The sequence below is a fragment of the Phasianus colchicus genome, chromosome 1 (assembly GCF_987193195.1).
Source record: "Phasianus colchicus chromosome 1, bPhaCol1.hap1.1, whole genome shotgun sequence".
NCBI lineage: Eukaryota > Metazoa > Chordata > Aves > Galliformes > Phasianidae > Phasianus > Phasianus colchicus.
In genome coordinates, this window is record NC_143436.1 from 193,434,458 (window position 1) to 193,458,549 (window position 24,092).

The 24,092-nt window shown below is 40.6% G+C and overlaps 1 protein-coding gene across 3 annotated transcripts in view; it reads left to right on the plus strand.

Annotated features, from left to right (window-relative positions):
- Window positions 1-24,092, plus strand: part of TENM4 (teneurin transmembrane protein 4) — a 750,922-nt gene that overhangs the window by 329,229 nt on the left and 397,601 nt on the right. For all 3 annotated transcript variants that reach the window (XM_090134119.1, XM_090134120.1, XM_031595483.2), the window contains one exon: window positions 23,333-23,430. The gene's annotated coding sequence lies outside the window, so the exon portion shown is untranslated. The remainder of the gene's footprint in view (window positions 1-23,332; window positions 23,431-24,092) is intronic.

Genomic DNA, 24,092 nt, shown 5'->3' on the forward strand with positions numbered 1-24,092 from the left:
TAGGAAAGCTTGCATTTGTCTCAAAGATCAGCATTAGAGCCTTGGCCAAACTCTGTCTTGATGCAGCGCAGCATCATCCTACTGACCTCTTACACCTCATTAAACCCCTTGGCCCACTGACCCAATGGACCTCTGCTAGCATCTGCTAAGTGTCAAAGTGCCATCCAATTCAGTGTACAGCCCTCAGCAAGGGCTGCACATCATAGAATCATAGAATAACCCAAGTTGGAAGGGACCCATTAGGATCATTGTGTCCATCCATCTGGTTACACCAGACCTGAAGAAGCCAAGAAGCACAACAGTGTGATCATTTCTTAGTCAAGTTTTCCTCCACACACCGCTCTTTTCTGCAGCTAAAGCAACAAAAAGTCAATATTTCATGTGCCACCTGTACACACCAAGACGTGTTGAAGGAGAACTTGGGCTCTGTTCAGGCGTGCTCACCCCAGCCTGAAGCAAGGAGTGAAGCTGTGCAGCTGTGTAATGAGTAACTTTGGGAATCACCTAATGTTCCAAAAATAGAGGCCAGAAATAGCGTCAAGGAGACCTAAAGCAGATGTAATAAAAGACTCCTTGGGAAACTCAGGTATTTGGGGTTGATTATCTCAATTCTTTTAGAGTTTTAATCATTTGAAGAAGAAAATTTTGAATTTAGGGTAAGTTTCTAAACTATGACTTTCCTTGCAAGGAAAGTTTGAAGTCTTTTTATTTAGAATTAAGACTTACCAAAATGACTGACCTGGTGATCTTATATTCAACATCTTGTATCTAATCTTCTTATTGATAGCCACTTTTTAAATTTTAAATCACAACTGAGACTGGACTTTTGAAGAAAAATAACCAAATGTACAAGGTTTGGTAGTTCTATAGTAAATTATTTACAATATATTTTTTTTCTTTACCGAAGATCACTTAGTTGGACAAAGTGAATCCATCTCTCGTGTTTACACTAAAAAGAAAATGTCCAAAGTTCATCAGATTGCTGCAAAACGCTTCTCCACTCACACCAGCACACTCCACCAATTTCAATCGGTAAGGATCTTCAGGATCTTCTGAAAGGAGACACGCTCCATCTATGTAAGCTACAACTGTCACTGTTTTTACAAGACCAAAATTATGTTCTTAGGCTGTTTGGCAGCATTCTTTAAATCCCTCAGTGGTATTATTCTTGCTCCTGTGTTGAGTGGTGAAATGAGAATCATCTCCTTATCTCCCTTTTTACTGAAAGGCAGTTATTGTTTGATGTCATCTGGGAAGAATGGGAAGGAAAAAAAAAATCCAAACCAACTGTGCAAAGTCGTGTCAATTGCATGGTAAAGCATTTACAGGCTGGTCTTAATTCAGATCAGTATTGGCAATATGTTATTTAGGAAGTACTTTTAGTACTTGCTGGCCTGGGGGATTAGATTTTAAAATGCTATCAATGGACCATATAACAGAAATCATGAAGAAAGTGTAGCCATAACAGAATTGAACGTCTGCATGTAATCTGCCTGCAATGTGGAGGCATTTTATTTATATGCTCACTCTTAAATGCCCAATTAGTGAGTCCCTAGTGATGGAGATTACTGTAATACATGCTCTACACATGGTTTATAGTGCAACCTTCAGAAACCCAGTTCTTCTTGTTAGATTTTTCAGCCCATGAAGGTATCTTCCTCTCCCCCTTCAGCTCAAAATATGCCCAACGCTGCTTTCTGACATGGGGAAAACACACACACACACAAAAGTCATTGTTAACAATATAGAATATTAATAATGGATTGATAATGAAATTAAACCCTCCCTTCCCTTCCCTACAAAATGATAGTGTGCAGCAAATCCTTGATCGCAATCAATCACAGCCAAGTGCCATATCCATCATGCCTGTCCTGTTGGTCAACAACAGGAAAACAGTGACTAATACCCTTCTATCATTACTGAGAACTTTTCAGCTATTACAGTCGCCCTCTTATGTAACATGCAAAATAAATAGAGTCTAAATTACTATTGACCATCTTTACCCTGGTCATATGGCAGCTTCTTTCTCTCTAGGAAGCAATCTTTGATAAAGGGTAGACTCTCACAATGACTAAAAATAAAATAAAGTAAGTATTTTCTTTTCCATGCATTGAGACTTGCACTGTGGAAAGATGGAAGAGTCGATTTGCCTTCAGTCATTTCACAGCATAACTCATTGCTGCACTGAAGTGGGTCAGCTAATGTTATCAGCGAGCATTGTGATGGGGAGGAAAGTTAGTGCTGTCTTTGTGTCCCACAGGCTTTTAGTAGACAAAAGCAAATCAGCTGAAGAAATAAAATAATATGCTGATGAAAATCTTTAGTTTTTAGCTGAGGGTCACTACATCTGGCAGATACTGCGAGGGCTTTTTTTTTCTTTCTTGAGCAACGCAGCGAATTTTGCTTGGAGGAAGCCAACTGAATACAGGTCAATCTGATTAGAACAAATAAAACAGGCTTTGGTTATGCTGGAAAAGAAATTTACCCAGGCCCTTAGTTGCAAAGGGCACAAAATCTCTTGAGCAGGTTAAAGCCAGGAGAGCACGGCTGCAGCTGCTTCTGAGTTATTTAAATAGTGCTAAGTTGTTTTCATCTCTGTTTCTGTGGTAGAAGTCCGAAGCTGGACTCACTCCACTGAACTCACTCAATATTCACAGCAGTGTAACGAGGATCTATAACCTGTCGTGTCTGCAGCATGATGGGATGTAAAACACCACTGCCCACCCAGCTAAAACGAGGTCAGATTATTAAAATACAAATCAATCTGTTATTGTTTAATGCGCTGCTCACTGTGACTCGCATACACAGCTCACAGAGGGAAGTCACTTCAGGTAAAGATAACCCAAAAGAGATGGCTGAAGGGTCTGCACTTTTCAGGGGAGTGGTGGAGCAATACAATTTAATTATCCTTCCTTGGAGGAGCTGAAGTATTGTCAAAATTATAACAAGCTGATGAGCTAGTTATTAAAAACACTCCTTGACACTCTGCTCGTATGACAAATAATAGATAATCCTCCTAATCACTTTGCAAAGTGATTATGTAAGTCGTGTCCTCATTTTGTAGGTGGGGAAACAAAGGCAGGAAAAAAATATATATATTCTCATGGCAACAGAGGGAATCAGTGCAAGAACCAGAGCCTGACTTCAGGAATTTCATTTCTCCCTTTGCATTAGTCTTACATGTACAGGATGTTCCCACAGCGGTGATTTCTGAGCTCTGGTTTTGTTGTATTCTTTCTTCTCCCCATTTTAAGTGACCTGATTTTATCTTTCTTAACAAGAGGAGAGAGGCGCAGCAGCGTGTCTTGTTTGTGTGCATAGGGAGGCTTAGAGAAGCACTGCAAATGTGGGGCATTGGCAGCTGTAACCCTTCCCTGCCCATGAGGCATCCTCCCAAAAAACGCTCAGCTCCATTTGCCTGCCAAATCCATCTCAAGGGTCTGCAGAGCTGAACAGAATTGGGGAAAAAAAAAAAAAAAAAAAAAAAAAAAGGAAGAGCAAACTGATGATTTGTCAGCTAAGCTCATCCTACACTGGAGGTTTGCTTAGAGACGTGGCAGTTTGGTAAACTCCCAAAGACCAACTCCATAAACTCAAGCATAAAGTCATATAATTATTTGAGTTGGAAACAATTCTTAAAGGCCATCTGGTGCAACTCCCCTGCAATGAACAGGGACACCACAACTCCATCAAGTGCTCACAGCCCATCCAGCCTGACCTTGGGTGCCTCCAGTGATGGAGCACCACCACCTCTATGGGCAACCACAAAAAAAATCATTTTCCTTATATCCAATCTAGATATGGCCTGTTAGAAAAATCAAACTTTTTCTATCATTTCTACAGTCTCCCAGTTTTGTCTCTTCCCCTTCACAGGATCATTTCACCCTGAAGAATGCTTGCATGATCAAAACTGTGCTGCTCTTTGTAGCAAGGAGTAAATGTCATGCTGGCTGCTTTAAAGTGTTTGGAACTCTATTATGCAAGTGTGAGAAGTGAGAGTAGCAAAGAAGTATAGAAAGAGAGAATCCTAGAATATCCTGAGTTGGAAAGGACCCATAAGGATCATCGAGTCCAACTCCTAGGTCTATTTCATGCTCTTGTCCTGGTGTAAGTGAGGGATTTTTGCCCAGCCTGCCTGCATTTAATTCTCCATGGCAACTTTGAGAGTGGAGTTGCACTTTGTACAGGATTTCACTTACCTATTTTCATGCACTTCACCACCTTTTCAGATTGTGTTCCTCTTAGAGAATCATCCAGTTTGATGAAGTGTGAGCTCAAAGGAATTTTCTGGACAAAATGTGTATTATCAACCGGTTCTTCAGCAGGACATCTTTGCCAGATACTTTCCTAACTCCCCTTCTGTTTTATCTGGTGTCCTATCAAAGTCTGTGGTTTAGCTTAGGACTCTACTTGGAGAGGCATCACTGAAGGAAAAGGTGTCAGACACATATTCCCTGCCAACGTGCTTTTGAACTTATCTATTTTCTGCAGGACTAATGGGGCAGAGCTCTGGGTTGCTTCACTTTTAAAGAGCTCATCGGATCTCTTTTCTCAGAATAAACATAAGACTGCTTGGGAAGCTGCCATGAGCCTGAATAACTCGGAATCAAGTGACTCCTGGGTGTCTGCACTTAAAGCTGGATGTGTAGAAAGCCCTGAGCAGGACCTGCCAGCTCAGCTCCCATGCAAAGAACGGAAGCTTCATTTTTTCACCCAATGTTAGTTTATTGTTGAAAGCGAAACATTAAGCAAGCAGCTTGGGGTTTCCTCGTCTTAATCAAACATTTGGATGAGTCTTCAGAAATCCTTGGTCTTGAAATTGACAGCAGGACAAGGGAAATGGTTTTAAGCTGAGGGAAGGGAGATTTAGGTTGGACATCAGTGGGAAGTTCTTTACAGAGAGAGTGGTGAGGTGCTGGAACAGGCTGCCCAGGGTGCTTGTGGATGCCCCATCCCTGGAGGTGTTCAAGGCCAGATTGGATGGGGTCCTGGGCAGCCTGGTCTAGCATTAGGTGGGATGGTTGGTGGCCCTACGTGTGGCAGGGGGGTTGGAGATTCATGATCCTTGAGGTCCCTTCCAACCCTGGCAATTCTGTGATTCTGTGATCTCTGCTTCTAGGTGTTATGCTTGCAGTGAAGTTAACATAGAGTTGGTCACCCAGAGGTACAAATGTGGAAGCTAATGCTGTTATGCAGTGTTGAGTATTGCGTTCAGTTTTGGGTTCCTCACTACAAGAAAGACACAGGGAGTGTCCAGAGAAGGGCAGGGGAGCTGTGAGGGGTCTGGAGCACAAACCTTATGGGGAGCAGCTGAGGGAACTGGGATGGTTCAGTCTGGAGAAGATGAGGCTGAGCAGGAGACCTTATTGCTCTCTCCAACTGCCTGAAAGGAGGTTGTGATGGGGTGGGGGTCACCCTCTTTTCCCACATACTAGCAATAGAACAAGAGATGATGGCCTCAAGTTGCGCCAGTTAAGGTTCAGGTTGTATATTAGGAAAAATTTCTTCTCCAGAATTGTGGTAATGCAATAGCACAGGCTGCCCAGGGGATGTGGTCAGTGGGCATGGTGGGGCTGGGTTGGGGTTGGACTTGGGATCTTAGACTTTTTTTCCAACTTAACAATTCTATGATTCTAGCAGTAAAACTGATACTAGAGCATAGCTCAGACAGTGCACTTTATTTGGGGCATGCATGTAGGGTGAGATCTATTAAGCAAATCCCTGTTTTAGGTGCTGTTGCAGTTTTGAAGCTTCAGCCCATAACAAAAAGCCTTAAAGATCTGACATCTGGAACAAAGCTTTTCCTCCTAACGCTTGTGGTGGGTTAAAAAGTGCTCCATATGCTGCATGTCAGAGGGGGTAAATGAGCTCTGTCCTGGTCAAACATTTTCCTCCTTCTCCTTCCTTTCTCCTCTGCAATGTCGTGTTCTCCAAGGACTGATTGCTATTGTGATTCAGGCAAGAAAAAGAAGTTTTCTGCAAGCTGCTGGCTCATCATAGAGTAGCCTTAGGGTGAAACTGCAGCCCAGTACAGACTGAAGAGCGATGCAGATATCTAGACATAGGCATTCACTGCTATTTGAGATGTCACAAAGTATTCCAAAAGATGTGCATAAGACAGGCAAGAAGCAGTGGGAGACCCCAGGAGGTCTCAAAACCACCAAATGCCTCCACTAAGGCAAGTGAGTCACTTTTTTGGAGTTTGACTGTTGACCTCATCAAAGCTAAGGTTTTTTTTTCTCTGAATGTCAATCCTATAGTAAATATATGTCATAAAACTCGCTTTTATATAGAAGTGGAATTATTTTCGACGTTTTAATGGGCCTATAGTTTCAGAATAATTTCTTCATTATCTTTGGGCACTGTGGGAAAGGCAGGGTAGAGTTTGAGTGCATGCAGTGATGGTTTGTGAAGCTGATGGAGGGTGTTGAGTTAACACCCCCAGCCTTCCCAGACTGCTGTCTAGCACCTCATTCATCTGAAGACCTCTGCGCATATAAGGTCTGTGACAAACAAAGGGGGTCTGTATTGTGCCTCTGGGTTTCCAGTGGCTTATTAAAGATGGGATTGTTTCATGTTATCCTTTAACAGAGGGATATTTCTGTGGCTAGGGAGACTCCAGTGTCACTGGACAAGAAAGAACAAGGCTTTCATGTTACTTGTTTAAACCATTAAGTGCTGATGTTTTGCTGTTTGACAAGCCATTGTTTCTTGCTCTTTCAAACCATGTTTCTCCATTCCTTGTGGTTAATTATTGCTCGCGTTCTCTTCCCAGCGTGTCTTCTCTTGCTCTGTTACTGGATCCGTAGGGGAAAACTGATGGAGGGAGCTAAGCATAGGGCCAAGAAGCAGAGGATTAACTGTCCCCGTGGGAAGCTTGAGTTACTAGCTGCCACATATGCACATTTTCATTGCTAAAAGCAAAGAAAAAAGTTAACAAAGAGCTTGTCACCTAGAGCAGAATACAGGGCGTAGGAAAAATTTCTGCAAGTAATTTGCATTGTCTGCCCACGACAGTGCAGCGTACACTGTTCACGTCCAATTATTGTTTTTTATTATTCATTATTTGCTTTACAGTAACATCCACAGGTACTGTAGCAGCGTCATAAGAGATTCTGTTCCAGCCCAGCCTTGGTCAGCACTAGATAACAGTATGTCAGCTGAGAATATAATATACATGCCATAGTACTGCATTACAGCACTCTTGCCTTCTGCTTTTGCAGCTTATTCCTCTTCCCACACAGGAGAGAAGTGATGCAGGTGTAAATGTTCTTCTGTCATTTTGAGTATTTATATCTGAATGCAGCTCCAGCAGTTTAATGCTGCTGTAGTTTCAGGCAACATCAGTCCACAGGTATATGTGTCTAAGGCAGACCCTGACCCACAGTATCACATCTCAGTAGATAACAAGTGGAAAAGGAATCAGAGGCATAAATGTGACACGGATGTGTTGAGTGATAGCACTGGACAAAGTACTTCTCTGATCCTTGGATCAGGGTTGGCATTTGTCTGCTATGTAAGGAGACAGTCTAGCCTTCATCTTTATGCCACATCAGGTCTCAGTTTAACTCCACTAAAGTTAATGAAAAGCCAGGATAGACTCATTAGACCCCATCAGTCCAAAGGTCTGTTTTGTTGTTTCCAGCACTGGCAAGTCAGTGTGCAAGGGCCTCCTCAGAAAGCAGCTGGCTGGCACCTCTGCAATGCATAGCACTTACAGCCTGATCTATCTTCTGCTTGATCTGTCTTCTTCCTGATTCCTGAAACTAAAATAAGAAGGAATTCAACTCCCATTATCATTTGATGAACAAGGGCTGCTCCAAAAGTAATGCCTCCTGTTTAATTATAGTGGCCCATGACATCAGAGGTGGATGCTGGTGGGAAAGCAGTAGAGGTTGAACCTTCCCACCAGAATTCCATTGCATTTTGTTACTGTAACAAAATGGTGCCTGACATGGAAGTGCAGATGAAGCAAACATGTTGGTTTGAATTCCTCCGTGCGGTAAATGTTGCAGCCATTGACTTTCATTGATGCTTGATGAACATTTATGGAGACCAAACAGTGCATGTAAGCATGGTGAGGTTGCAGGTGGTGTGTTTCAGTAGTAGTGACAGTGACAGTGAGTCACTTCTGCTGGTGTATATTTTTATGAATGTAGCATGCAGTTTCTTGTCCATCGTTGGTGAAAATGCATACCTAACAGTGGTGGCTATGTTGAAAATTAGCGTTTGGTAACTGAGGATTTGCTCTATCAAACAGTGCTATTGCACTCTTTGTATCTGTTGTCATTTCCATGGAAATAAATAGGAGGCATTACTTTTGGAGCAACCAACGTAATTTCTGCTATATTCCAACAACAAGCCAGTTGGCTTAAAATTCTTACAAAAAGGTGTGAGAATAAATCTCCCTCCAGAATTTCCTTCAAGACTCAGTGTGACAAATGATAAACCAGTCAACTCAAGTTCACTTTCTGTCAGTGGTTTTAATGCAGTGACTTTGGGAGTGGCTGAGGAGCAGCTCTGGAGCTTTACAACCCCTGCAGCTTGTCTAGCAACATTTTTGTAGAGAAGATTCTAGTTAGAATCAAGAGTGGTAGTATCATCTGTGCAGTACGTGTGTTTTGATGGTGCTTTGTATATTCACAGTGATTTGTACTTGTGACAAATTCTGTTGCTATCCAGTGCTGCTCAGTATTCTGGCTCAGGAAAGTGACACTTATTTAGAAACATCTGAGCATCAGATTAATCACAGAAGTGTCTATGGTCATGGGAAGAAGAGAGAGATGTTGAAACAACTGATTGTGACTAGTATATGGACAACAGCATGCTTTATTTGTTCATCTGGAGTCCTAGCAAAGTTGAAGTGGAAAACTGTTGTTTAATGTTCCTGGGAAGATTAACATATGGAGGACATTCAATGTAGAGACAATTCTATTGATCCGATTCTAGATAAGACTGCTTCTTAATAACTCCTTGAAGATTTTGTCAACAAAAATTACTGGTGCCTTCATACCATCTGATTTTAAATGTTAGCTAAATGTTAGTTTTAAATGTTAGTTGTCCAGTCCTGAAATAGATCCACTAACTAGGCAGAGAATTTAGGTTCCCCACTTTCAGATGTTTTGTGTTTCAAGTATTTAGATGCCAAAATTTTTTGGAAGTATAATATCGTGCATCTGTTGTGGTCACTTTTTCTACATAGCCATTGAGCCAGGAGAAAGTTTTCTACAACTTCAACTTACTACACATGAAATTGTTCCATTATGATGTAAGTCTGCTCACAGAGGTCCTTGGCTGAAGTTTTCTCATGAGTGCTTTGATGTTTTCTTGTCTACAACTATACAGAAAATGGTACAGATGACAAGAAAGAAAATACTATGTGAATACTGTTTGTTGCAGGGGACTGGATAACACTTAATAGTCCCTTCCAATTTAAATGATTCTATGATTCTATAATACCTTTATTTGGTTATCAAAGGCTCAATCAGACTGATATTCAAAGACCTGCATGCAGGATTGATTTTTCAAAAAATGTGTCGCTGTTTTCGTGCCACCTGTTATATTGCCCTAATTTTGGGCAATGCCAGGACTAAAAACAGTCAATCTTCAGAGCATTTTTCAGAGAACATCAGGTCAAAGTGTCAGCAGGATGGATAGATCTTGTTACCCGTTTCCAAATGCATTCAGTGGTGGGTAGCTCCTGTTAAAAGAGAAGGGAGAGGAAAGGACTGCAGATGAGTTGTAGAATCGTAGTATCATAGAATGGCTTAGGATGGAAGGGACCTTAAAGATCACCTTAAAGTTCCAAGCCCTGGCTGGGTGCCCCCTACCAACTCAGGGTCGCCCAGGGCCCCATGCAGCCTTGGGCCTTGGGCATCTCCAGGGATGAGACACCAACAACTGTGTTTTGCTGTGTTAAATACGTAGGAGGCAGTAACTGACCAGTTTATAAAATTTTGGCTGTGTTAATTTCATCTGTCAAGTCTGCACTTTATATAAGTGAGTTTTGAACTGATATCTATCAAATTGGTGTTTATCTAGGATCTAGGAGTGTATAGGAGACCTAATGAAGTACTGGCATGCTGAGTCAAGGAGTTTATTCCTTCAGATTTGTTCTGAATGTAAGCAGTAATTTTGTTGTCTTCCTCTTCTTTGGATATTCTGTAGTGTATCATCGATCAGAGCTGATTTTTCTTGCACACTGATTTAATGGAGAAATGTTTCTGCAGTATTAAATGAGGGGCAGGGCATGTTGAAGGCGAGGTCCAGCATCTCTGAACACTCCTCTTAAGAAATATTTCCTCATTTCAGGCTCATTGTGGTGGCCACATCACTCCCAAAATAGGCTTCTCAGTACTTCATGTGCATACTCTACAGGCAGACAGAGATCGGCTCTTCTCTGCAGAGTCTGAAATGCCTGAGGCTCTTGTCTCTGCTTATATCCATTAGAGGTAAACCAGGACTGATTACAGGGAACACTGTACTTCTGATCATGTCAATGTGCATAGCTAGCAAGTGTTCTGGAGGCAGATTCTCATCTCATTTGCATTGGTGCAAATCAAGAGCAATTGAGTTATGCCAGATTGAGAGCAGGAGAACTGCCCTAATAGGATTTTCTGTCTGAATAAAGATATTGAATTCAGCCAGTGAGTCTGTTTTGTCACTGTTTTCCTTTGATTCTATGCTGATATGCAGTGTTTAGATTTGGTTCAGAATGAAGCCCATTGCGTGTGCAAAGAGAAGGTCACTTCTGAAGGAAATGCTGTTGAGTCCCAGTTCTGGGACCACTTGTTTGCAAAAAGGGTTTGCATCAGTCACTCCTAAAAAGGATTATTTCTAGCAAGTCAGGTACCTGTCTGCTAGACCTAATCAAACCCAGGGGAAACCAGTAGCCCTCATGCACCACGATCACTCATCACAGAAATGGTGGAGAGAAAAGTAGCTCATACAGCAGTCTGATGTTAAGCTTGGAGATAAAAGGCACTCTTTTTTTAAAAAGGGGGCTAGCTTGAAAGATGATTTAAAAACAGAAAATTCTTCACATGACCCTTTAAGACAACATAAGACCCTTTTTGTTTCCTGCCTATTTTGGTCAAGAATGCCACAGCTAATAATTGTGTCAGAAAACCTTCCTGTGTGAAAATGATCTCTTCCTAATGGATAGATGATTCCTTGTGGTTTCATATGTCATAGATGAAGAGAGAACATACTGGACGACTGGCCACAGCTGGTAGTTTGGGTTCGTGTCATATGGATAAACATGTGAGCTGTACTGCATTGTGTATTTCAAGTAAACCATTTATCTAAACAGGTGCTGATCCACTAGGAACGCATTTTTATGGTCAAGCTTGCAGCAGACACTGATATGAACCACTTTGTTCTCCCTTCCTTTTTTTTGCAATGCAAACAGTACACTTAGATATCATCTGACTCCATTCTGCTTTGTGCTGCATAATGCCATTGATGTCCACAAAAGCTCACCTGGGCAGACCCTTTGTAAATGAGATCAGAATCTGGGTCTCCTAAACTGCATGGATACATCCAGTCTGCACAATTTTTTTTTCTTGGAGCCAGAAATTCACTTCCAATAGATACTGCTGTAACACACCTGGGAGATTAAAATCACCCCATTTATGAGGCTATAAATATACAATATCAGACTTTCTTCCTCCTTGAGCTACTGTGCTCCTTCCCTGTTTCCAGATGAATTTTTTTGCACTCCTCTCCATGTCATAATCACCTCTTTGTCTAAACACGCTTCACGCTGGAATTCCTCTAGCTTACATTCCTAATATGTGTGGTTCAAGGTACTTGCTGACTGATTTATGCAGGGCTTGTGTGGCTCCCTTGGAAATGGAGCAGAGCACATTCCATCCACCTGTGTAATAAAGCCAGCTGGGGCAGGGTGGGGGCACTCCGACCGTAGCACAAATAATCTACACCAAAGTCTTGACTGAATTATCTGTCTCTCTGCCACATGTTCCCATTGCCTGGAGTATTAAAATCATGCCTTGGGAGCAAATATTTGTGGAAAAAGTCATCTTTAATTATGTCGTTTACTCTGGAGCTCAGTGTCACCGCCAGCACTAAAAGACTCTGGGGTGGGTGAAAATGCCCTGCCTACATTTCTGTGGAAGTATTTTGATAAGAGTGCAGTCTGTTAATTTTGTCCTACCATCCAGGCTGTTCTAATATTTGTTAAACTCCGGGCTTCTTTCTCTCCTTCCTCTGCTTTACAAGCAGTGTAATACTCTTGCAAGCAGTAAAAATTTACATGCAAGTGTATTAGATTAGTTTGGGGCTAAACTAATGAATAGACAATCTCAGATTGCTAATTTCATTAACGAGTTGAATTTCCCATCTCTCTGTGACTGTGTTTGTGCCATGATGGGCAAAGAAACATAGAGTTGGTTATGTACTGAAAATGGGATTTCTGTGTTGGCGGAAGAATAAGCCTGATAATCTTATTCACAGAATCCTAAAATCATAGAGTCATTAAGCTTGGAGGAGACCATTAAGATCACAAAGTCCAACTGTTCACTCAACTCACCATGCCACTGACCACGTCCCTCAGAGCCACATCTCCACAGTTCTTGAACACCTCCAGGGATGGTGACTGCACCACCTCCCTGGGCAGCCTGTGCCAATGCATTACCACTCTTTCTGAGAGGAAATTTTTCCTAACATCCAACTTGAACCTCCTCTGGTGCAATTTAAGGTCATCACCTCTCGTCCTATCGCTGCTACCTGGGAGAAGAGGCTGACCCCCACCTCACCATAACCTCCTTTCAGGCAATTGGAGAGAGAGTTAAGGTCTCCCCTGAGCCTCTTTTCCTCCAGATTGAACAATCCCAGTTCTCTCAGCTGCTCCCCATAAGACCCATAGGGTGCTCCAGACCCCTCACAGCTCCTCTGCCCTTCTCTGGACACACTCCAGGACCTCAATGTCTTTCTTGTAGTGAGGGGCCTAGAACTGAACACAGCACTCGAGGTGCAGCCTCACCAGAGTTGAATACAGAGGAATTTCCTTCTGAGCAGTTTCCCATCACAAATAGTCATGTCCTGGCTCCTTGGGAGGTGTGAAAACAGAGTCAGCCTCAACTCATCAGGAAGAGGATGGTGACACTAATTCTCATCTCCCACCATACCCACATCTGAAATGTGCATTCCCTCACTTTGATTTGTGCATACTCATATATACCAAAGAGTAGTTAAGATTTCATAGCGTAACAGTAATAAGGCAGCTTAAATAGCAAGTTCTCAGTTGTGTCTGGTGCACACTGTGCCACAGGAGATTAAAAAGAAAATCAGAAAAAGTGCGTGACGGAGATTAAGATGATTCTGAATCGCTGTGTATAAGTCTGAGTCCCCTTTGTGCCTCTTATCTGCTGTTTGAAGTACCGTTACTTAAGCTCAGTGTTAGAGGAAAGGAAAAAAAAAAAAAAAAAAACACACCAGAAAAAGCTTTTCTGAGAGGATGTGAGAAGCCATTTCAAAAGATGACGCCTCTCCAGTAAATAAAGCATAAAAGTTTCGGGTCAGCACTGAAATGGTGGAGGAGATGGAGCTGCACCCGAAAGAAAGCTTGTTCATCCAGGAGGCTTTCAAATCTCCTCACTGAGATAAAGAAGATCAAAGTGTTTAAACACGTTGATCCACTACTGAGGAAAATTTAGTGCTAGCAACAGAGAGCAACTGCAGTATAGCTGGCATGTCTAAACTCACAGCAGGGAGTTAATTGCTCCTATGGATATAGGTATGCTTCACAAAAACAGGTCTGAAGGAACGCCATTCCCATTCACAGAAGGATGGAGATCTATTGATAAGCAGTGAAATGTAGATCTCCTGCATGCAACATTGTCAGGAGGGATGGAGCTGCTGGAGGAGAGCTGCAGCATGGTCAAAGAGTCTGCAAGAAGCTTCTGCATTTACTCAACTTCTGTTGCACTGAGAAAGATCCTATCAGTTTCCTCAAGATTACAGCATCAACTTCAAGGCCTCCTTGAAACACTGAATAATGAAATGAGGAAGAATAGCTCAAAGTCATACAATACACTGTGCAGGGAGGCTAGTGCAGAAGAAAGCCTACGGTCATCAGTGAATTCAGAGTTTTCCTTTAAAAACGGAGTGTTTATTTTTATATAAATTATTAATTAGGCAGTGAAAGGAGAATAATGAGGTCGGTTATAAATTAAAGTAATAATAATCCGATGGACTACTCCTGGTACAATCACAGCTGTAAAATCCTGATGACAAGTCTAGTGGAGAGGCTGCTGTAGCATCTCACTCATTACACTCCTTGCAGTCCTGGCACTCGGGTGTGATTCTGTTTCATTGGGGAACAGAGCAGAAGGAAGTTCTGAAATGATGGGGCTTCTCCCATGACACAGTTGTTTCCGGCAGAGGTAAGAACTGAATGAGACTTTTGCATTTGGATGTGAATATTAAGAGATTTGAGTTCTTCTGTGTAGCTAATATTGGAATATATTTTTCTTATTCTATCAGAAATTAAGAAAGACGCTGTCTTTCTGATCCACATTATCTCCCTTGTAAGAGTATAACCCCTAATATCACCGTATATATTCAGCAAAAATGGAAGGCAGCTCAGCCTCTGCAGTCTTTCCCGTTGAAGAAAAACATTTTGGCTCTAGGAGAAAGTTAAATACTGCTGTAAGAAATTGTTAGAGTACAGAGCAAAATGCCAATCTAACTCCAGCTGCTCAGCCCTTTCTTGGAACACATAGTTCTTCTGATAACAGCATATTTCATTATGTGTATATATAGTGTATATCTATTTTTATATATATATATGTAGATATTTGTGTGTGTATGCCTAGTCACAGTAGAGTGTATACCTCTAGTAGAGTATATCCTCTGAACTCTTTTAAAACATTTAATTCTTGGGACTTTCTAGAACTAACAATTATTTGCCATGGGCTCCCATTTTAGGCAAAGAAGGGAGAGGTGAGCATTGAGATGCCACAAAAGAAAACCATTTCATGGCATCTCGTGCCATTTGGGACACCCTAGGATGGTGAACCTGGTCTCCTTCTGCTGTTTTAGTAGTGTGTAGGTCTTCTTCAAGAGTTGGATCATACTTACCAGTCTAGCAGGTATCTGGGATAGGTGGTAGCATCTCTCAAGATCAGAAGTAGCCTTAGTACCCAGGACAATCTCTATCCATTCATATTTACATCTGTCGCATGTCAGGGTATGACCACATTGCCCTGGAAGAGAACAGCTGTGGTAGTGGCAGAGTTGAAGTGCTGAAGAGGTCCTTACCATCCTCCTTGAATATGCCCTCCCCAGGAATGTTACATTCCCACAAAGCAGGAAAACAACAGCGAGAAGCCCATACTTACTGCCCACAAGCACTGAGCTTCAGAAGAAAGTCTAATTGCCCTCTGTTCATATGGTACTGCTCTCACTAATGCAACCACCTAGACCAGTAAAGCAGCTGCACGATAAAGAATAGGCTCAGCAGCACCTTACAGGCATAATGTGTTCCCCAGCAGTGCAGAACTGTCTAAGCTGATCTACCTGGTCCATTCCAGCAGCTTTGTGATGTTTTAATTGCTGAGAAAGCAGCTTTCAAAAATATGTTAAAAATATTTTATCCATTTTGTGTATCATCAACGTGCTTTCAGTTACATTGAGATCTTTTGCTTTCTATACATTCTTATTCATTGGTGTCTGACATATTCTGTGATTATTATAGTCTTAAGAAGTTTGCAGAAACTTGAGTTTTTGTAGAGAATGGGTGATCTGTGGCAAGTGGATTAAAGACATTGCAAGAAAGTTGCTATCTTTATCAAAAGAAGCCAGAATACATCCAAGTTCAGATGTGCAAATAGCATACTCAAGGTGATGCAGAAGAATGCTTAAAGTCCATGGGAAATGTGGGGTCCACAACTGCCAGACTTTCTCCAGAACCTTCAGAGATGGGTCAAGTTTTCCACCCTTCAGTTCAATAGCTGTGCTCCTGTAAGCTTCTCAGTGTCAGCTCACCAACCCACAAGCAGGACATAGGGATGGCAATTATCCTTCACTACAAAGCATTGAAGGCCTTTGGATTACAGATCAGCACTGGATAAAGATTACTGCTTCCATTTAACAGCTTTAAAGAAAAGTGTATTGATGCTAAGATTATGTTTTATTGTCGGTCGAGGCTTTTCTGAAAGATTTAAAACCTTTACAGGCAACAATTGAGCAACAATTATAGAAACATCTGTTTTGACCCAGGGAATGTAGTCTGAAGCTTTTCTAGCTAATGCAGAAATTCTTTCTTCTACAAGGACATTTTTAATATACAGTTCAAGTGGGACGGGAGAAAAGATTTTTAGTTGTGAAATGAACCCAAGAATAAAAATGTTTTTCCTCTAGAAAAAGCAGTAGCAGAGAAAATGACACAGAAGCCAAAGAAGACTTTTTTTTTTTTTTTTTTTTTTCCTCCACAGTAGACAAGAGAAATATTTAGCTTGGAGATTCCACTGCACAAAAGACATATTCTAATGCTTTGAATTTTGCAATACAAACTAGGAACATTTCAAAACAAATGTTGTGGTAAGCTTAAAGAAAGGTTCTGTATGTGCAGAAAAGCTGGCTTTCTGAACTGCTTAGCAAGCTTCCATCAGATGGGTATGTTACCTTTAAACTCAGCAAGTATCTGACCAACTTCAGTGCAAAAGAGAAGCTGTTACATTTTGGAACAACTGCTCAGCCAACCTGAAATCTGAGTTCAAAGGATCAAATTGCCACAGCAGAAGCAATTCAAAAGTCAAATTATTCTACTTAGACTGGTGAAAATGACTGGTTTGTTTGTTCCAGTTGGCCAAAACCAGGAATTACATTGAGTTCTACTTGCTTCATAAAATAAGTTATTTAACTGGCTTAATATTGTGGTCAACTGTGATGTTTAGAATAGTGTCATTGCCAGCATTATTGCTTGGACCTTATCAAGGCAACATTACAAGTAATGACCTAAGTATTCATCTGCACTTTGAAAGTGTATCTTGGGGTGCAACTCATTGCCAATAACTTATGCAGCTAAAAATTAGATATCTGAGTGAATCAAGATTGATAGTTCCTTAAAATACCATGTGTAGATGGCTAAAGATAAATCAATGACTACTAAAGCAAGTAAAAACAAATGAGGATTAAAAAACAGTATGATTAAAGTGGAGTATGAAAGCCAACATTTTGCACAGAGCATATCTTATTGTCCTGTAACAAGTAAGGAAGAAGAGCTTGGTACACAAAGGGCACAAGACAGCAATTCTTTGATGAACATTAAAAAGTAATTCTCTAGAAACTCAACAGGACACGTTCCACATCCTTTGCTTCTGCTACCATTTTGCAGAAATCCAATTTTTCATTTGAAATTATTACACACTGAGAAAATTATCTTAATTCTGAGAAGCCTTCACCGTGTAGCCTTTTCCAACCTGCTCTATAAATGCAGTCCTCCAACTGCTTAAAAGAAAAAAAAAAAAATCAGTCTTCTTAAAAAAATAATAATAATAACAGCAGAGATAAAATGCTGTGAAATGGCCCCTCCAGCATGATTGAAGCAGAATGGGATGTGCAAAACACTCACTGAGAGCTGTCGTGGATGAAGGAGTTCAAAATTGGCTTGATGTGTGGGCTAAAAAGAAGAGATGCATTGGTAGAGAACAGTTCTCCAGGCTTAACTATGTCTGCAGTTTCTCTTCCAGGATGGTTCAGCCTGCACTCGCCATCCTGTCTCTTGTTTCCTTTCATCTAGAAGAGGGATGGATCACAACTCTTAATTCATTGCCATATAAATCTATGTATGGGAATGGTCATCTCTCCAGGCAAATCTCATCACCTAGTATGGTCTGGTGATGAGAAAAAAAGATCTGTTAAATTTCTGAGCACTGCCTTCTCCATGTATTTTTAGGCAAGGACTTACTGTGTGGATGATATTCATAATAATTATATGTTTTGCCAATGATGAGGTGTCAGTGTAATGTCAGTGGCAATAAAACATTAGGCCAAAGTCAAAAATATGTCTACACAGGATGTTGGTTTGGTGTGAAAAGAGAGGATGTGCAGGTCTGGGGTATGTTTGAAGTGGTGGTTGGGCTTCAGTCATCATGAAGGGATATGCTGACTTAAAGACATCCTTTGACTTTGCTGAACCCAATGAAACTCCCTTCTGCTTTTATTTGATGCCTTTTGGAACACATCTATGATCTCCGAATATATCAGATATGTCTTTCCATTCTCTGTAGGAGCTCAAAATAATGAGAGGTTGTCCTGTGCACTGGGCTTCCTTTGGGAGGATGATTTTCAGCTCATTTCCACACACATTGTCTCTGCTTCCTGCCTCCACTTTGTTGCTGTGTTAGACAGCAATCATTTAGAGTCGAGCGTGATAGTGGAAAAAGAGATGGAGAAAAACGCAGCACAGAGGCAGCAGTGACCAGTTTATGTATGTATATATTTATTTAATCCTGGTCATGAGTGCCTCCAATTCATCAGTTTGTCCACATTCAGCCACGGGAGCTCTGAGAGAACACTTGACTTCAGGAGCATACTGAAGCTCTGCTGAGTTCAGGGAAAATTAAACATGTGCGTGATGGTAAATGTCTCCTAAAAGCATTATTCAGAGTTGAGATAATCTAAAGTATAACTCTGAGTGCTTTGTGGAATTCTCTAGGACCAACTCAACAGGATCAGAGATGGGACTGATCATAGAATAATAGAACAATAGAATGGCTTAGGGTGGAAAAAAACATGAATGCCCATCTTGTTCCAACCCCTGCCATGGGCTGGCTGCCACCCACCAGCTGAGGCTGCCCAGGGCCCCTGGGCATCCAACCTGGGCATCCAACCTGACCTTGGGCACCTCCAGGGATGGGGCACCTACAGCTTATCTGAGCAAGGATATTCATGATCTCCTTCCATCAGCCCCATGGCAGCAGCATGGCTACCTATGACCATTTATTGTGCTGTTGAGGACGACACTAATTACTGCCATCCCCCAGGAATTGCTTTCTTGCAAAGCGGATGCAGCTTCTGGAGGAATTCAATTGGTACCAGAGTAATTCAGGGGCATCTCACCTGCTGTGTGTTAATATGAAGGACCAAAGCAGCAGACTAGCTGGGAGGAGTACTGCTGCTTCCAAAGCTGAACAGCAGATCAACCTCTTAGCTATTGTTTGATAAATTCGGAAATAACATACCTGAGAAACAAACAAACAAACCTCAAAACAATACAACCAGAGCCCAGGTGGCAAGAAATTGTTCTCTCCTTGTGTGTGGTCAGTGATGTGGTTGCTTTGTTTTCACAACACTGATTATAAAGGAATTTTTATTTTTGGATGGTCTGTAGAATGCAGTGTAATACATCAAAAGAAATCATTGCTTTGTATGCCTGTTACGAATGAAACCTGATGCACCAAACGTCAGGGCTGTTCACTTTGATGAATTAATGAATTTTGCCAATTTTGCTAAGAATGTTGATGGAAGAAATGGTAATAAAGAGGGAAATTCTGGCTGGATACAAAGATAGAAATAAAAGTTTGATATGTTTGTAGAGGTTTATGGCTAATATTGTTTCAAGAAAGAATAAATTTCCTGGGTATGTCTGTAGTGATGTATATTCTTATGTACTTAAGGCAAAATAAGCCTTTCAGTACTAAATAAATCAGCTGGATCTGTGCTTTAGTGGAGAAACAGTATAACAATTTTCTCAGCAATGTTAATTTATTAAATGAACTCAATAACCATCATATCTGAAAAGGCATTCATTTCAACTGTTGTGGAAATAAACTTCTGATCAAATTGAGAGCGTTAGCTTCAAGGCCACCCTTTTTCCTACGAGACAGGATGTATCTGTGTGATAAATTTACTATGGGTGAACGCTGAGTCTTTAATGAGAAAAACTATGCTCAGTTGGATTCAGCCTTTCATGTGAAGGCTGTTTGGGACCTTATTGAAAAGAATGTGTTAATCAAGAGAAAAGCATAATTACTGTCTTGTCAACAGACACAAGTGGGAAAGCCTGGTGAAAAAGAGGTTGAAATTAATTCCAAAAAACACAGAAAAAGAGTTATTCTATAAGGTTTTTGGAGAGCTTGCTGTACCCTGCATGGTGATTTATGACAATTGGAATCTCACTATTTCTGTAATTAATATTGCTGGATGCTTCCTATTCAGAGGAATGTTAATCATAATAATGCAAATGGAAGTATTATTGCAACTCTGCCTCAGAGTTCATATTTCATATTCAGCCAAATGTTCAATATTCAGCATCCTTCTCAACGGTACATTCACACTGTATGGATAGATGAATGTGCACCGAAGGTAAAATAACTAAATTAATGTAAACCAGAATAGTATGTCTGGCACAGAGCTTCCCATTTCCCCAGTTTTTCAGGCTGTTTAAACCAATAATAAATTATTGCCATGTACTGCTAATTACACCTCCATGAAGTTGTGTGTAACATAAACTGCACTGGCAATGGATTTGGATTTAGGTAGTTATGCTAATTTTTAATAGGTCAGAAGCAATTCATTTCCAATGGGGCACATTTAAAAGTTTAGACTGGAAAAAAAAAAAAAAGTGTGATTTCTTCCTAATATGAGGATAACCTCTGTGACAAACTTTTGGTACTATATGTCTTTTGGCACTAAAAATATTCATAAGAAAAGTAGAATCAGCAACGCATCTTAATTTTTAAGAAATATGATAAATATTTATCCATTTTGCTACTAAAAATGCTTTCCAAATTTTCTTCTTAATGTTTTCTACGTTCCTCTGCTCTCCTTCAGATTATTTCTTGGCTTAGATCAGTTTCTGTATAACTTCTGATGCTTCTGGGAGCATATGGGCCTTTTCCCCTTAATTTATTTAATAATGCTGGTTGTTGATGGGGTGGGAAACAAGAGGGGGATCATCATTTTTTACTATCGTGCTGTGGGTTTTTTTAGAACACGGGAATTTGAATAATTGGCATATTTTAGAGCTAATTCAGAATCATTGGCTAACATTTTAGAATGTAAGCAATCCACGTGAAGTATGATCATGCTACAGATGTCTTTCTTAGCACTTTTGTCTGTAGCATAAAAGCGTTTTTTAATTCCAGAATTCCAGGAGGAACGTAATTATCCTACTAAGACTGTCATATCAAGAATTGACAGCAAAGTTGTTCATGGGATAGGGTGAGACTCTGCTTTTGAGGGAACAGAATAGAACAGTCAAATAGCAGTGTCCAGAGCATATAAACCCATGACATTGCATGGATTCCTTTTACTGGGAAAGGAGAGCAATCCTCTGGTAAGAAAAGGTTTTAAACTTTACAGATCTGGATTCAAATCCAGCAGACATTCCTGCATAACATCCAGAAAAGTGCTTTGGTCCAGGTTTTCACCTCAGCTTTTTTTTAAGAGATTAATTCACTCTCAGGTTGCATTTGATGTGTTATCCTGGAGATACAGAATAGCGGAATACCTCAAGTCGGAAGGGACCCATAGCCTCATTATTCTCTCTGTACTGGAGCTCAATGACAAAAGTAGTTTCTGCCTTGACGAGCAATACATTAAAATTGTGAGAAGCATCGATATTATGGTGGGGGAAATACATGTGTACCAGAGGCCTGAAAAAGGCCAAGAAAAAAATTATTCTTACCTCCTCGTCTTTTTCAGGTCTTTTAGAAAAGCGTTTTGGTGAGCGATGACCTCTTTTGCTTTTGTTTTCTTGCTCACTGACATGAACCTCTGTGAGAGAGGATATTCACAAAATTAATTCAGATTGGCTTAGATCAGGACTCTGTGATGTTGATTAAAAACCATCCGCAGGGCTATTAGCAGAGTGAGATACTAAATGGAAGTGTGTTACACTGTGTGAGTTTTCTAGTGGGGGAATATCAGTGAGCAGTTTTGAGTCCAGTAGTCTTCAAATGTCTTCATTCATTAGCCAAAAAAAAAAAAAAAGAATTTGTGTTAATTAGAATCACAGATGATCCAAATTGGGAGGTACTGCATAAATCAGTGAAGATAGAGAGATTGGAAAACCTTAGGCAGGAAATCACAAAATGAAATGCAGCGTTGAAAAATGCATTTTGGAAGGAACAATCTGTACCAGGACACAATCAGCATTAGAGAGGGTTGTTCAAGAAGAGAAATTAATGGGAGGAAATGAAAGAATGTGGTTCATGAAGTAAAGGACAACGTACTGAGCAGCTACTTAAGGCAACCTTTGCACCTTTTCAGTGGAAAGCTTGGATTCAAAATTCATCTCCAATTGGCAAGATTAAAAAGGTCAATGCAGTTTTGGACTATGCAATGTATACAGAAACAGGTTTCTCTGAGAAAGACATGGAAGCCCACTTCCATAGCAGCCTGCTGCCACATTACTCAGATTTTTTTTTTTTTTAATTTTTAATTATTATTTTGCACTTTTAAAAGACCCTGTGCACCAGAGTACATGTAAAATTGTTGCATATCGATCAAAATGGGTAGCCTGGGAAAGATGCTGGCCCTGGCAAATGTGGCTCTTAATTGAAACCACTGCTATCCATCTACTGTAGTCTTTCTCACTACCTCAGTCCCCATGGGATTGTGTCACCCAGCACAAGGAGAGGAGCTAAGAGAGAGGAAATGAGCTAATCAGCTCATTCATCATAATGATGACAGATAGAAGAGCAGAGCCCTGGTGCTGTGTTGTAAATGTGGGCCAGCTTCCAGAGGAGCCGATTTCTTTGAACATCCTTCTTGTGGCAGGACATGTTTGTCACACAAGGCTCATTACATTTAAAGTGGGGCTCTCCTACGCCACAAGAAGCTCAGCTAAGACAGAATTTACTGATATGAGTGGAAGCAGCAATGAGCATTTGTCTAAGATCTAAGTCATTTCACCTCAACAAAGACAAAGCATTTAAAGAAGGAAATATTTGGGGTGATTGGGGAAATAAATAAAAAAATATCCCTCCTTCTGAGGACTGTAAAATCACACAACAGGAAAGGAACAACCACCACATTATTCAGAAACCCTTTAAACTACAATAGAGGAACTGGTAAACTTACTCTCTTGGCAGAGATGGATGTTTACACAGTTAGCCAAGGACAAGCATTTAATTCTAAGTACTGCATAGAAAGCTTTAGCTTGTATTTAACAAACACAATATTTCCATGGAATAAATAATCGTATCCTATTACAGTGATGGCATGTCATCATGAATGTATAGGTGACTCCTTTCTGTGCCCCAGCAGCTGGTTTAAATTCGTTCAGCATAGAAAATAAGGTAAAATCACAAAACAAAGCATTGATGGTTTTGTTTTGCTTTTTGTCTGTGTCTTTTGACAGGTAGACTGAGAATAACACATGTCCACGTTAAAACTGCATCCTACAAGAAGTATTTGATGGATTATTCCTAGACGTTTCTAAGAAGTTAAACACAAAAAGTGAGTACTAATCCCTGTGTCTGGGATGTTTTAATTATGCTTTGCTGTTTAAAATCAAATTATGATCATTGTACTGTTTCATGAACATGACTGGAGTCATGAAATATTTCACTAATTTCTGCAGAACTACTGTTATTTGATGTTGATAATTTTTCTTAATGTCAAACTTGTGAGTGCCTTTCAAGGAGTTATTTGCAGTAAAAATCAGTGCTGGGCACTGTAGAATATAGATATTCTCTGCATGAAATGACTTACATCAAAGTACAAATCAAAAAGACATAGGTAGTGACAGATTGATGGAGAATCAAGGATGCAATAAGAGTGCCAGTAACTATGACAGGCAATGATAACAGTGTCATTAGCCTAGCCTTTGTCAGTGCTTTCTAGGCATCACTACAGAGAAGGGAAGGGAATAACAAAGTTATTTTATAGATGTTTGTGGGGAGCAGCATGAAAGAAAATACAGAAGCATCCATTTGAAAATCCAGCACGTTTCATGGAAGATCATTGTGTGGGTTGATTGGATGCAGACAGCTTAGCTTTGTTATGATGAGGAAAAGGGATGTCAGTGCATAAATATTATTTCCAGGAATATTTGCTCCCACACTTTCCCAAGGATCAAGACGATGCTGACCAGTCTTGTTTCCCCAAATTTTCCATTT